Source organism: Meriones unguiculatus, chromosome 7, assembly GCF_030254825.1.
Source record: "Meriones unguiculatus strain TT.TT164.6M chromosome 7, Bangor_MerUng_6.1, whole genome shotgun sequence".
In the NCBI taxonomy this organism is placed as follows: domain Eukaryota; kingdom Metazoa; phylum Chordata; class Mammalia; order Rodentia; family Muridae; genus Meriones; species Meriones unguiculatus.
The window spans coordinates 57,655,061-57,670,968 of record NC_083355.1 but is presented as its reverse complement, the minus strand read 5'-3'; the positions used below and the strand labels follow the sequence as shown (position 1 = coordinate 57,670,968).

The 15,908-nt window shown below is 43.0% G+C and overlaps 1 protein-coding gene and 1 long non-coding RNA gene across 4 annotated transcripts in view; one reads left to right on the top strand and one right to left on the bottom strand.

Annotated features, from left to right (window-relative positions):
* The window catches only part of Arhgap5 (Rho GTPase activating protein 5), a 68,513-nt gene extending 64,600 nt beyond the window's left edge, over nt 1-3,913 (bottom strand). The window contains exon 1 of one of the 3 annotated variants that reach the window (XM_060387488.1): nt 3,806-3,913. The gene's annotated coding sequence lies outside the window, so the exon portion shown is untranslated. Of the gene's footprint in view, nt 1-3,518; nt 3,782-3,805 lie in introns of those variants that run through there. The other 2 variants (XM_060387489.1, XM_060387486.1) reach the window with 2 other exon arrangements.
* The window catches only part of LOC132655225 (uncharacterized), a 48,276-nt gene continuing 35,353 nt past the window's right edge, over nt 2,986-15,908 (top strand). The window contains exon 1 of the long non-coding RNA XR_009592956.1: nt 2,986-3,228. This is a non-coding gene — a long non-coding RNA (uncharacterized LOC132655225). The remainder of the gene's footprint in view (nt 3,229-15,908) is intronic.

The following is a 15,908-nucleotide window of genomic DNA, read 5'->3' as shown; positions in this document are numbered from 1 at the left end:
GATAAGGGCTCAGCAGATAAGTACTGCTCTGGCAGGCTGGGAGTTTGGGAGTGCGCAGCCACTCCAGTTCTAGGAGAGCAGATGCCCTCTTCTGGCCTCCAAGGGCACCCACATGCACATGCACATATACAAACAAATGTTTGGGGAGAGAGGGCTCAAATCAAAAACACGCGACAAACAACTATGCGCTCTGATGGGAGTTAAGGCTATGGTTCATACACACTTCCTTGTATTGCTTACAGTGCATAGATTTTCAATAAAACATTTGCTAAGGTTAATACGATTAATCTGAAGTTAGAAAAAAATTAAAACCAATGTATGACATTAGCTCTGCATGATGAAAAGCTTGCGAAAAATCTAAGTGAAAAATCTTAGTCATATTTTAACCATGAAATAAAAGTTATGCATAACTTTTCCTAGGTAATACCTCTAATCCTAGAGTAAGAAGAAAAGTCATTATTTTACTACTTAGCCTTGTGGAGATGGTCAGATTCCAGAACACGGGGTAAAAACAATGTTTTCCTTTGTGAAGGATTCCAAAAAGACGAGAGAGGAGAGGGAGAGGGAGAGGGATAGGGAGAGGGAGAGGGAGAGAGAGAGAGAGAGAGAGAGAGCGGTTCTCTTCTCTAGAGCTCACGGTACTTTATCTACTTACTCCTTTACAGTCACTGCCTCTTGTACTGACATCTGAACTACCCTTACTTCTAATTCAGCTTTTTATCCCCACAGCATGTTATTAAGTGCAAAATAAAAATAACCAAATTAACAAACATCAGAGGTCTTAACACTTCTTAATACTGACTTTTGTAGGTAAAAAGAAACAGAAACTGCCTTGCTTTGGGGAGGGTGACTTGTCAGAGGAAGTCTCAAGGCATCTAGGGGAAGACTCCAGGGATCTAAGGAATAAAGCTTGAAACTCACTTTAAAAAATGCATTTTAATTTCTTATGTTTGACTTTTTAAAAATTCTAACAGTTCATTTTAGTTTGTTTACAGTACCAGGGCCCTGTAAATGCATGCTAGATAAGTATTCTACACCAACCCAACACACTCTAACATTTCCCCTAGTTTGATAAAAATCAACAAAACCTTGCACTTAAATGGCTCATTACACAAACTGCCAAATGGATGACATAGTACTTTATTAAAGTTTCTTCACTATTCTTTTAGACACATTTCTTGTACTTAATGACTATTACAAACATGAAGTAACACTACAGAATGCTTCTTGAGTCAATTAACTAACCACAGTGCCTTCTTGATCTGCAAGAAAAAAACTTTTTCCAAATAAACAACTGGAAAACTTTAGTATAGTGTTCATGAAACTTGCTTTTCTTCACAACGTAAGGATGTTGGCAGAGTAAGAGTGGTTGCCTAGTATGTGCAAGGGCCTGAGTTCAATTCTGCAATAGCAGTGTTTGTGTGTGTATATGGGGGTGAAGAGAGGATTACATAACAAATATTCAAAGGTGAATTATAACTTCTAATACCCCCCAAAAGGCAAATACAGCATTTTATTTCATATAAAACCTTAATTTTCAAGGTGCAAATTATCTCCAAAAAGTCTGCTAAGTCTGTCTTTCTAAAAACAGAAGAGATGGTATTTCAAAATAGTCAAGGTAAATAGCATGTAAGAGAATTAAGATATTAATCAAGATAGTGGACTGATTTTGAAAGCGGTTGGAGATGCGGCTTGGTGGTAGAGTACCATGCAGCGTCCTGGTTTCAATGTCAAGTACCACAAGAGAAAAAATCTAAATGCTGATTCAGTTTAAATGGACAAAGGTACATTAAAAACAAACAAACAAACAAACAAACAACAATAAGCACAATTTGGTGACTTTCTTCTATTCACATATAACCAAGCCCACTCCCAATGCCCTTCATAATCAATGTGCAAAGAATGGGGGCAGGCATGCTGACCTGAGTTAAAGAATGTAACCTAAAGACAACCAGATCAATAATTATCTATTTGTCTATACTGTTGGATTATGCTTTAAATCAATCAGATCAATAGCTCTATTTCTTGAAGTTAAAAAGCACACACACCCCTAGCCTTTCAATCCACAATTTTCATAAACTTCTCCAACACCTTAGCAGGCTTTCGTGACCCACAGTTATAACGTTTTTCCTCTGCTCCACATTCTATAGAAAGGAGAAATATGGGTCAATTACCAAGAATTTTTAAAAAGCACAAAATGAGAAATTTAAAATTAAAGAAAAATTTCTTCAGAAGCTGAAGGTTAACATATACTATTAATCTTCATGTGTAAAAATACTGAAAAGGAGTTAATATACAAATAAACTGGAAATGACAGTAAAACATCCAAACACGTTTTTACTGAAGTCTATTTAAATCCAAGTATTTTGGGGGAATAGTTACATCTGTATATAATGGTTGCCAGAAGAACCGTTTTTAAAATGGGGATTGAGAGAACTCTTCCACGAAGTGAGCAGTCTCCTCAATGCAGGCAAACATCTCCCAATATCCCGTTCAAATTGGATACTGGCTGTGGACTGAAGCAGCAATCCCCACCTCACACACCTACACAAGGCAACACGCACAAAGAGACCAGTAAACAGGCATTTCACTGCTTCACACTTTTTAAAATGTCCTTGCTCCCTACCTTCACAAGGAGAAAGCAAACTGATAAATAACATTTAAGGCTAGATGGCTGAAAGATCCACTCACCTCACTATTTTGGTTTAGATTTAGTAATTTTTACTTGTCATTTACCAAGCACCAGCCCAAACTGGATTCCCATTATGGTGAAAGTAGGAACGTCTCTACGGCAACTTTCTGGGAATTTCACTCGGCGTCCTAACAGTTGGTCCTTACTTTCTAGCACCTTTCGGCCTCAGCTACTCACAGAGCCGGTGCCTCACTTGCATTTCCAATAACGCAGGAGAGGGAGGGTGTGCAGGAGCGTATTTATGTGTGGATAAGTGCACGCGCGCTCCCGACTGCTCCCCGCCCCCACCCCGATACTTTTCTTCGCTGGGAACCGAGGGAAATTTTAGAGGTTATTCCGGCCAAAAACACAAAAAAGCCTCGGGATCAAAGCCCCAGGCGGCAGCCGCCAAACAGCAGGAACGAGTCGGGGTTCGGGTGGCTCCGGGCAACTTCTCGCCCCCCAGCCCAGGCTTCGGCAGATGGGAATGTGGCAGGGAAGCCGAGAGGAGTCGGGGAGCAGGGAGAAAAGTGAGAGGCCGAGCCCCGGGGGAGGCGGTAAGTTTGCAGCCGCGGCGGCGTCCCCGCGGCGCCCACCGCGCCCGCCGCCCAGGTGGAACTCGTTACCGCCGCAGCCCGCCGGCGGCCGCGCCACCTCCTCCCGCGCGCCCCGGGTACAGTGTGGCTGCGGCCGGCGGGGCAGGGCGGACGGGCCGCGGCCTCGGCGCCCCGGCGCGGTCACCTGTGGAGAGCCGCCTCCGGCCTCGCCGCCCTTCAGCCGCCCCGGCCCCGCGGCCCGGCCTGCGCGGCCCCTCCGCAGGCCCCGCGCCGCCGCGCTCCAGCCCTACCTAACAACGCCGCGCTCCTCCGTCGCCTCCGCCGCGGCCCCGGCGGCGGCGGCGACATTCCCGGGAGCGCTCCGCCGCCGCCGCCTCCTCCGCTCCCGGCTCGCCTCCCGCGGCCGGCGCGCCGCCCCCGCCCTCGCCGGCAACACGCCCCGAGCCCCGCGGCCCGCGCGGCCCGCCCGCCGAGCCTGCCCGCGGCCCCCGCGCCCGCCGCCGCGCGGGGCCCAGTAATGGCGGCCGCTCGGGCTCCTCGCGCCGACGGAGCTCTCTCCCTCTCTCCCGAACTTTACCTCAGCATCTCTCCCGGCGCGCACCGCCGGAACGCACGCCCGCGCGCGCGCCGCCGCCGCCGCCGAGCCACACACCCGGCCAGGGGCGGCGCGGGGACGCGCGCGGGGGCGTGCCCGCCGCCCTCCCCCCCACTCCCCCTGCCCCCCCGCCCCCCCCCGCCCCCCCCGCCCCCCCCCCGCCCCGCGGCGCTCACCTCCGGACGCCTCCCGAGCCGCGCGCCCGGCCGCGCCCCGCCCCTGCCCCGCTCTCCCGGAGCCGGCGGGGCGCGAGCGGCCGCGGGGGGGGGGGTGAGGGCGCGCGCGCGGGCCGCGTCCCCGCCGGGCCCCGCTTCCCATTGGCTCCCGCCCCTCCCCCCGCCCCCGCCTCTCCCGCCCATTGGCTCCCGCCCCTCCCCCCGTCCCTCTCACCTTTTCCCGGTCACCCATTGGCGTGAGCGCTCCTCCGCGGCGCGCTCCTCCCCGCCCCGTCCTCCACGCTTTCCGCGCCGCACGCCGTGCGTGGTCGCCGGGCCGGGGGCCCCGCCCGCCCCCCGCCTCGGGGCCCGCGTGCGCGGGGCGGCCACTGAGGTCCCGCGCACCAACTCGTGGCAGCGCGGGCGCGGGGAGCTCCTCGGCGAGCCCTCGGGCCGCGGGGTCGGAGGTCGGCGAGCCCCGAGGAACGCCGCTCCTCGCCCGCGGCGGGGCTTGCCGGGGGGTGTGCCCCGCCAGCCGAGCCCGGGGCCCGCTTCCAAGCGCGGACTCCCCGCCGCGGGCCTGAGCCGCGGAGGACGCAGGCCCGAGCCCGGCCACTCCTCGGGAAGTTGAGCGGGACGCCGGACTCGGAGGGTGTGGGGTGGGCCCCAGGGCCCCAGCTCAACTTCAGCAGCTCCCGGCCTCCTGCCTTAAAATACGCTCAGTCGTTTTTGAGACTTGGAGAAATCCCACAAGTTTGGGAGCACGTTGAGCTTGCGGTGTATTCTTCCTCAGCACGCACTGACCTGAAAAGGCAGAGAGAATGGAGTGTAGAAACCGTGGCCTTGAAGCTCTGAAGAAGCTATTTGTGACTTTCCCAGAGTCACTCTTAAACGGAGATGTTAGAAGGAAAAACACAAATCTGCTCCAGTTCATTGGTTCACGTAATTTGGGGGAGAATTTCTCAATGGGGAGAGATTTATTTCCTGCACTGAGAATAGTTTATCATCAGTAAACACATAAAGATGCTTTAAAATTCCACTTACTCTTATGCTACATAAGGTATCAAAGTTAGCCAAGGTTGCTTTTTACTGTTAAAATGACATGGCTGCTGCCATCCAGAAATAAATTTACGCACTGTCAGGAATGAAAACAAAAACTGCCTGTTGGTACAAATTTGTTACCAAATATTTGTCAGTCAGTCTGTCACAACATTCCTGCAAAAGATCTGTTCATTTCCTTCCCCGTGTCCATCCACTGTCCTTATGCCTTAGAGGTAAACTTAAGATTATAGAAAAACAAAACAGAAACTTACTTCTCTGTGTGTTACTCGCTCCTTACCTTTAGAAAGGCATGACTGAGATCCTTGATCCCATCCCTTGTGGCATCTAATGTTAGGAGAAGAGTAGGTTGTGGTCTGCATATGCACACAAACTAAGGCAGGGAAGAAAGCTGGAGAGCATTTGCAGTGAAAGTGACACAAAAAAGTTAGACAGGAAAAGGAGAATGAACATCGGAAGCATGAACCCCTTACATTGGTTTGAACTTAGTGTGTCCTGTGTATCTTTTTATCTTTGTACTGAAAACCCTTAATGCCAATTAAAAAATGTAACCTGAATAAAATGTTAAGTACTGTAGCGTACCCATACTAAGATAATTTTGGAATTATTTTCTAAACAACCAGAAATTCTTCAACAATGGGCATTTATCAACATCTGAAGTCAAATCAGATCTCCTAAAGGAAATATTAGCATAAGAAGTATAATTTGTAGCTATAGGATATGACTGACACCAGGTACAAAAAGGAAATCTCATTGCTCTTAATAAAGGAAGTCCCCCTTCCCCAAATTTTTGATGGTTCTCAAGCAATAATTTTCGTGGCTAGTATTATTTTTAGTCCTGCATCGTCCATCTTGACTTTAGAAGATCTGGAAATTTAAAATTTGCTTATTACTAATAGTAACCTACTTACTAGTATCTATAAGTCACCACTGCTGTTGTCTTTCTAAAGCATGGTGTTCTGCAACCACAGAAATCTGAAAATTGAGAGCAGAGGCCAAAATTCTGTGATTGACAATATCTATCTATTTGCAGAGAAAAGGCACTACAGAGTGAGTGAATGGGGGTGCCATCTCTTAAACCTGATTAGGAGCAGTGCGTTCAGAGAAACACTCCCCATCCAGAAGAGAGTATCTTGAGAAAAGTCAGGACGTTGTTCTTTAAGTTCAGTCATTGTACTATGGAGGAGCTGGAATAAATATTACCGAGCCTTCTCACGTCTATTACTCCTCTTATCTGGAATAAAACATTTAAGCTCTTCTTCTGCCATACTGGATAATTAAAATCACCCAGAGCTTTGTTCTTTCTTGGGGGAGAGGGGAAAGGCAAAATAAAGTTTCAGTCAGGTATTCTAAGGTTTTAATTTAAATATTTGTCTCTACAAATTTCTAGTTTTCAAACATAGTCTAACAAAGTATTAATTTAATTTGCATGGTCTTTTTTTTGAACCAAAAGAGAAGACAGTCATAAAAATGTTCTCATAATACCACCCTCTGTTGGAAATGTGTGAACTATAATGCCCTCACAGGAACTTACCCTCTAGAAGCAGTTACGCCCCCTGCTGGAAATCTTTAATCATAACAACAGTCTCTTCGGTAGCCTTAACCAAGAACAGGCAAAAAGTCAAACAGAAGACATTTCCACTTCCCTAGCTGATACAAGAAGGGTTTTCAGAGAAGAGTCTACATTAGAATATTGTCTTAATTACAGACGCACAGAAAAGGAAGAAGAGTGATGCAAACGACTACTCAAAAGCACAAGACTGTTGCCTATTTTCTACTGTGATTCTCAGCTTGTTTCCACCCCTCCTAACCTGTTCCCATTTCCTCAATGGGAAGTTGAGGCGCTGACATGGGGAGGCACGGCAGCTAAGGCTGTTCTTCCACCGGTGGGCAAATGGTTTATAAACAGTCCCTGTAGCCATCTGCTGAGTTAAGATGCTTAGGGTTTCCTCTTATTTGTTTTATAGCACCCAGTGACAATTGCAGCATGGAGGAAGAGTGCTAATTCTATCTTGGCTATTACCATGAAGAATATTTTGACAAGAGTTAAGGTAATCAGAGTCAACTGAACCTTGTTCTGTTGACTCTCTGGAATTGTATTTTCAGACAGAAATCCCAAGGATGGTATCGGAGTCTAGCCTCAATATGTCATGGTCCTCTGGTCCTATGACGTAACTGAAGCTGTCAAAATAGCACTCTACTAAAAAACATCGCTGTTTAATAATGGTTATTTGTAATGCAGACATCTCTTTAAAGGCAATTCACTTAGGTCCCACCAGCACAAATACTTTAATTAGACAAAATATAAAGGTCTTCAGGGTTGTTGTTTTTTTTTTTTCCTCTCACAAAAGGGGGTTCTGTTAGGCCATCTGGACCCTCCATTGAGTTTTTATGAAAGATTGAATTTGAATTTAATCAACCCCAGTAAGGTGAGCCCTATAAAGATGAAAAATGACTGAAAGGGTGGCTAAATATTTCTTTCAGATTGTCACTTCTGTCATTCCCAAACCTTCCTGGGAGAAGCAGACACCTGTGTGGCTTGACTGACCGCGTGCACGTTATTTAAATTTTTGTGAATTCTCTCATTCTTAGTGTGGACAAATTTAGATCGTGAGTTCTTCTGGGTGGGATTATGAGTGTGAGTTTGGCTCTGTACAATGACAGAACACATGATTATTGGTCAAAAGCTTAGCAAATGTTTGGTAATATGAAGCACTCTAGGTTTTTATGGCTTTCTGGGGTTTATTACAGCAGAAGGTTTTGAAGCCTCAGCTGCGATAATCACTTTAAGGAACAGAGGCCTATAAAAGTTGATGTCGTTGTCCTTCTCCATGCATAGCCCATGCTTCTCCATATAACATTTCTCTAGCAGATGAGTATTAGTCACTAGCAACAAAAGACTATGGATCTGAAACATCAGGGAAATTCTAAAGATCAGATACCGTGTAAGAGTTTTCTGCAATTAACAAGAAGGTAGCTAATCACTCTGCAATTAAGGCCTGGTCACTTTTCCTTTTTATGAACTATAGTGGATGGTAAATATTTGTGTTGCAGTCCATGCTTACGCATTTTCTTGAGGGAAAAAAAAAAGAAACCAAAAATATTATGGTTCTTCTAGCTCAACTATTATATATATTTCTAAGTGATTTATTTGAGACAGAGTTTCATTGTGTATCATCCTAGGTTAGCCCTGAACACTTAAGCCTACTTGAGTACTGTTAGGCAGTAAGGAATAATACTCAAATTCTTTCTGTAATTTGGCTTTCCATCTCTCCACAGCACAACCCAGAACAGCCCTACCTGTTTACTTTCTTACTTTCATTCCTATAGGAATGGCTATTAAATAATTACTTTTTAGTTTTCCTATAAAAGTATTTACATTATTAATTTTGAGATTTTTATTAACATGACAAAAGAAAAGTGATAATTTAAAAAATTTATAAAGCATTTCATGTGCTCCTTAAGTCAAATAAGTCAAATTATTACAAGATTAAATTTAAATGGAGTCCGTTATTATTATTGTGTGTTATGTTCTGCAGTGCTGAAGACGGAACCCAAGGCCACATGCTTCTAGGCAAGCACTCCATTTCTACTCTATAGCCCTGTGAGCAAATGTCTAAAATCATGTTTCAGAAGCATATGTTCACTGAGATAAATAACTACAGCAAGTCATGCAGAGTGAAGTCTCACTAAAAAGCAATCATGCCATAATGGTTTGCAAACAAGATGGCAACATCATTGAACAGTATGTTAATATTTAATCTAGACTCTGGAACTGTAGCTGATGTTGACTTCCTTCTTTCCTCCATTTGTCCTTTCTTTTCTTTTGATCCATTTCCCTATCCTCTAGACATTCTTCCCCCTTTTCTATGTTTTAGCTTTTTGCTTTTCAGTCTTTCTGTCTCTGTTTCTTACAGACTGGCTACTTTGGTCATTGTCTGGTTCTGTTTACGGTAACTTCTGATGAAATGAAACAGCCTTGGTAAACACATTATTGCCGCATGTTGATTCTGGATAATATTGCTTTGATGGCTTTTTCAAAAGTTCTTACAGACCAAAATATGACAACCAAAGAACATCCATGTTACTCTATTTGGTGACTATTTTTAAGTCTGCCAAACAATAGTATTGCCCAAGGTGGGAAATGAGGCCCAGGCGATAGAGGACTCGCACAGTGTGCACTACGTTGCAGCCCCACGTAAGCCACGTTTGGTGGTCCACCTGTGGTCCCAGCACACGGGAGGTACAGACCAGAGGGTCAGGAGTTAAGCTTGTCCTCAGCCCCTCTGGGTTCCCTCAGACGCTGTTTCAAAAATACCATTACCCATATTGAGGAGGGTCTCATGGAGCATGGCCGAATAGAGAGTTTTCACAGGTGGTGATAGGGCAGGTGGACCTTTCCATGGGTCACCCTTTCCCTTTTACAACGACAGGGTTATGCAGAATAGATTTCATTTACATGGTCTCGCATTTGGGTTTGTTACACGTCCGTTTTTCCATCCCGCTATCCCATGTCAGTGAGGGTTCCTTTTCTAAGTTGAGGCAATTCTGCAGCTCTTATGTATCACTGTATCCTCTTGAACACAAAACCGGTTTAAGAAAAAAAGAACTACAGTGCAAAGGATTTAGTGTAAACACGTCAGTCTGTCCTGAAAGATCACAGACCTGGGAAAGCAGAAGAGCTGAATTTTCTCTCAGCTTCTGTTTACTGTTAAGATCTTCAAAGGTCTTTGGATAAATCTGTGTGAATCCAGAAAACAGTGCTTTCTCTGCTCTGGTGTTACTTGGTGAGGCTATTTTGCAGCGAACCCAAAGATCAGACTTCACTGCTTCCTGGTTTACTATTAATGTAACTCTAACCCACACCCGCCACCACACCCAGGACAAAGCTGTGCTGCTGGCTTTGGCTTCCCTTTTAGTTGTGTTCTTACTGCATCCCTCTCCACAAAGATTAAAAACTAACCAAACAAACAAATTATAACCAAAAAGAAAAAATAAAGCTGACTTTTACTCCAAGTAACTTTATATGACTCTGTAATCTTAGCCCTTTGGGTGGGTAAAGGGTGATTGCTCCAAATTCAAAGCCAGTCTGGGCTACATAGCGAGTTCCAGGCGGCTATAGACTACAGGATAAAACCCTATCTCAGAAGCAACCCCCAAAGGCAAAAAAAAAAAAAAAAAAAACCCATTTCTAAACTTTACAATATCTTTAGGTTTGGATTTCTAGACCTTCTAAACAAACTTTTCCCATTCATGTTGTAAGATCTACTGTTTGTACCTTCTTTCCCAACAATTACCATGTGTTTTCTAAGATCACAGGCTTTTAAACTTCCCAGATTCATTCATTACTCTGCCTTCCAGCATTACAGCTGAGAGGCTCATTCTGGGTCTCAGTAACCATGTTTAGTAATCTATTCAGGTGACATATTTTCCATTTTTCCCCATTTATATCAGTTTTGTTTCCATTCTTAGCTCCAGATAACCACTAATGTACTTTCCCCCAGATATTTATTAATGTAAATAGAATGATACTGCCTGTGATCTTAAGGACTTGTCTCCTACTTGCTTGATATACATGTTTTTAGCATGCTTCGATAGTTCCTTTTTTAAATATTTTTTAATTCTTTATTAATTACACTTTATTCACTTTGTATCTCGATTGTTCCTTTTTATTACTAAATAGCATTCCATTGTATGACCAAACTCCAGTTTGTCCATTCACCAGCTAACTAACATTTAATTAGTTTCCTTCATTTGCCCTTTGTTGCCATCATTTGCAATACGACTATGAATAATCATGCAAATACTTGTGTATCTTAATTTCTCTTCAATGGTCAGAATTGATAGGCTTCATAGAAAGCCTTTATATTTAGCCTTACATGAGAATCCCAAACATTCTCCAAAGGATTGTTTTTATACTTCTGCCAGCAGTGTATGAATGTTATAGCTGTCCCATACTCTGGCCAACACTTGCCATCATCTGGCTTTTATTACAAACATTCTAGTTGGTAGAAAGTGGTGTTTCATTATTGCTTGAACCTACGTGTCTCTAAATGATAAATTATGCTGGGCATCTTTTAATGCACTTAGTAGTCACTGGTATCTCTTTAATGTATTTTTTCAGTATTTTGTATTTTGTCCATGTTAAACTGGATTATTGTCTTATCACTGAGACAAACTTCTTCAGAGTTTAAATTCTTATGCTAAATTTTCATAACAAATCCTTAAAATTTTTTTAATGCAGTGATAATGTTTCTATTTTCCCTGTAATGCTTCCTACAGTTCATTCCCATGGATAGGTTTGCAGTGCTTTCATTCTTCCCAACATTCAAAACCTGTGAAAGATGTTATATCACTGGGTGGAACCTCTGCCTCTAGGGTATTCTTAGAGCCAGTCTTCTTTGGTAGTACTGGGTCAGCTAGACTTTCCTTTGTTATTCTTCCTTGCTCAAATAGGGTAGCTGCACGTTTGTCACTCTGTTGGCTTTTTATTTATATGTTTGTAGAAATAGTGTAATTATCCTATCAGAAAATCTAAGTGAAGGACTAGCATATGTAGCTATGCTTCCTCTTGTTGTCTCGGCACCATAAGCCTTGAGCAGGACTTGTGAAGCTTAGTGATCAAAAGCAAGTGAGGACAACCAGTCTTCTTGGCAGCTAACTCGTTATCAGTGCCTTTGAAGAGCACTTAACTCTTTTAAACCAAGTACAATTTTAGAGTGGTTCAAAGTGATCTTTTCAATTGCTACTGCCATACCTCTGAATATATTTTTTAAACAGGGCAAGGCAACTTCTTGGCTCCAAAGAAATCACATGCCACAGTGATTTAGAGATGAGAAAGAAAAGAGGTTACTGAAGTTTGGCTATTCACTTCTGATTTACTGTTTGTTCATCTTCAGTACAGCCTGTGGGTTCACGTTATTTTGGTACACAGCCCAAATGTCATATTGATTCTAGTAAAGAGTTCTGCTTTTGACAGTGTTCCGTGTATTTGCCTTGTAACGGGACAGGTTGCTGACAATTCCTGTGATTTACATAGCAGTTAACCTCTTAACTCTCCCAAACAGTCAGTTTATGATGCAACTCTGGATGCTGCCACAGCCACCCTTCAGATAAACATTTTAAGAAATCACCACAATAAAAGGTATTTGCAAAACTTTTCTCACCAGAAGACTGTAGTTTAGAACCCGGCTTTCTAAATTGTAGGTCCCAACTTCCAATGAAGCTATGAAATTTAATCTTAGGGTCATGAAAATTTAGCAGTAGTATAAAGTTTTCTGAATATACAATGAGCAAAAAAATTAATTGAAAATCAAACGTCTACCCTACCTAAGTTTGTGACAGCACTCTCTCAGCTTACATGTCCTGGTCTCACTGCAGCCTAGGGTCTATGCCACAACGTGCATGCTTCACACACTGCATGTCCTCACGCTGTATAATGTTACCTGAAATACCTCCGCTCAAACTCAAGACTATAGCATGTCCTGAACTGCAGTGTTTTCACTGTGTGCAATGAAGTTTTCTGCTTTCACAGAAACATAATAATTTCATTACAGAAAACAAAGACTTTTTATGTTTTCCAACTATCATTCCTCAGCAAGTGAGGATCAAATTAGTGTATCTTTGGTTTATATTCTGTTTTGTTTAATTTTAAAATTGCTGTTTGAGTTCCAGGAAAAGAACATTAAATTAATTTTTGGCTTGAGAGTAGGACAGAATCCCCAACAATTTCTCAAGTGATCCTCCCTAAACATTTTACAATATGTAATTATGTGAAGCTGGAATTCTCAGCATTGACTATTAAACGATCAAAATATTGATCAACTTTAAGAAGCTTTGTTGATGGTCTATGTCTAGAAGTATTGAATATTCAGTCAGGACTTAATTAAGCAGGCACACCAGCTTAGTACCATACATGTTTGTTTTACCCTTAATAAGTGATAAAAATTATATATAGGACAAAGAACTATAATATTTTATGATTTATTATCGATAAATGTTTGATTCACATACTGGTTTTATAAACCTATATACTCTAGCTGTGCAAAATTCTATCTGGCAAAAGGGATTGTAAATCAAAAATGTCATGAAGCCTTAGCTGAGAATATCAGACTGTCATAGGGAATACACTGCAATTTACAAAAGGGAAATGGCCTCATTTGAAAATATAAAGAAGCTGAGTGATTACAGCACACCCTGTAATCCCAGCACTGTGGGAGGCAGAGATAGGCAGGTCTCTGTGAGTTCGAGGCCAGCCTGATCTACAAAGTGAGTCCAGGACAGCCAAGGCTACACAGAGAAACTGTATCAAAAAAACAAAACCAAAACAAAACAAAACAAAAAACCAACCAACCAAACAAAACAACAAACAAACAAAGAAAGAAAATGTAAAACTATACAACACACAAACACTTCGTGCATATTGACCATCTAGACCGGTGGCTCTCAGCCTTCCTAATGCTGTGACCCTTTAATGCGGCTCTTCTTGTTTTGGTGACCCCAACCACATAGTTATTTTTGTTCATAACTTCATAACTGTAATTATGGTTCGACCTAGGTCAGACACAGGTTCTCTGTAAGAGCGGGAACTGCTTTAACCTCTGAGCCATCTCTCCAGCCTTGTGGGGGGAAACAGGGGGTAGTTTTTGTCTAATTTTATTGAGAACTCTGGGTTTTCACGTTTTAATTTTTGTTATATGTTTGTTTGCTGTGACACAGAGTATTGTTCAGTAGCTGAGGGTGTCTTGAGCCATTAGTTCCTCCTGCTTAGGCTCTTGAGTGTTGGAACTGCACACTGCATTCCATGGCCAGCATGCTGGGAGCTCTTATCATTTAAAAATGAATATTAGACATATAATATAGGATAAACATACCAAAATCTGTACACCTAAAGAAGCTAAGCAAGAAGGAGGACCCTGGGTAAGATGCTCAAACCTCATTCAGAAAGGCAAATGGGATACACATGGGAAGAGGGAGAAAACAGGGAACAGGACAGGAGCCTACCACAGCAAGCCTCTGACAGACTCTACCCAGCAGGGTATTAAAGCAGATGCTGAGGCTCACAGCCAAACTTTGGGCAGAGTACAGGGGATCTCATCGAAGAAGGGGGAGATAGAAAGAACTAGAGGGGACGGGAGCTCCACAGGGAGAGCAACAGATCCAAAAAATCTGGGCCCTGGGGTCTTTTCTGAGACTGATACTCCAACTAAGGACAATTCATGGAGATAACCTAGAACCCCTGCACAGATGTAGCACATGGCAGCTAAGTTTCCAAGTGGGTTTCCTAGTAAAGGGAACAGGGGCTGTCTCTGACATGAACTCAGTGGCTGGCTCTTGGATCACCTCTCCTGACGGGAGGGGGAGGGGGGAGCAGCCTTACCAGGACACAGAGGAAGACAATGCAGCCAGTCCTGATGAGACTTAATAGTCTAGGGTCAGATGGAAGGGGAGGAGGACCTCCCCTATAAGTGGACTGGGGGAGGGGCATGGGAGGAGATGAGGGAGGGCAGAATTGGGAGGGGATGAGAGAGGGGCTACAGCTGCAATACAAAGTGAATAATTTGTAATAAATAAATAAGTGAAAAAAAATGAATTGTATTACTTTTAAGCTGGCTACAGGGTAATAATTTCTAGTTTTCTTTAATTACTAAAATAATGCTCTAATTAGGGTTTTGTATATTCTGAAAATTCAATTATGACTTTAAATTTGTATAAAAGTAAAAATATTAATACATAAATAAATTAGAAAACAAACACACAAACAAATAAGAAACTAATGAAAAACATGAACAGTGGCCATGTCTGGGTCTCATATGATCTACTCATGTTATGTTTCTTATATAGTCACATTACGAATCTTTAAATTTCCTTAGACTTGAAAGAACAGGAGATACTGCACATGCTAATCATTTATTCCCACTTAAAGCATCCTTCAAGGTGTGTTTCCTGGGACAGTATAATCAACACGAGTTTTGGGTGCTGGGAAACTTTTTTGAAGCATTACTTGGAGTTATCCTCTCATTGAACAACTATCAGCTCATACCCAGTGTGTGCCAGCCTCTAATCCCACCAATATAAAAAAGGAAAGGCATGAATCCTGCCTGTAACGTGTTCATTTTCTTGTTTTAAGACTAGTAACACATAGGGCTATAGATTACGGCTTTTGGTGAGGAACAAATAGTTCTTTCAATTTCTGTCACACTATAATGGCCTCATCATTTATGATTTCTCATTTTAAATACAATAGGCACAGTAAGATCTTTTGGAGACTGAAAAATGTGAAGGATGATAATTTATCTTCTATCAAACTGACCACTGATTTACTCAAATACCTTCTGTGTGTGCTGAGGGTGCTCTCACAGCTCATGGCTTGAATGTTAAGGGCCCTCTGAATGAACCCTGTTGTTTTCCTCTTCTATTGTCAGATTTGTAGTCTCGTGGTTTTGAGTTTTGGCAGTCTGCAGGTTAGGGCCATGCCACCAAGTGGAATAGAGGCCACTCTGAGACTGAGTGAAATCTTGTTTTAACTGGCATATAACTGTTTTTATTTGGGTTTCTGTGGAATTTGGAAGCCTGCAACTCATCCAGAATAAGGGCATTCCACAAATTCCATTTCCTAAAAGCCATCCCTCTTTCATACACTGTTTTAATTTCCTTCAATGTAACTAAACTTTTAGCAGACATTCCAGGGAAAGTGATGAGGAGAGGAGGCTGAAGATAAGCATTACACAGAACTCGTGCCCAACAAGTCCTCCTGGGTATGGTAACAGTTTCAACCACAGAATTATAGCACTAAGGAAAACAAAAATCATAATATGCTTAAACAGTAAAAATGCCAGGTCCATCGAAGGAATTCACAGAATCCCAGAATT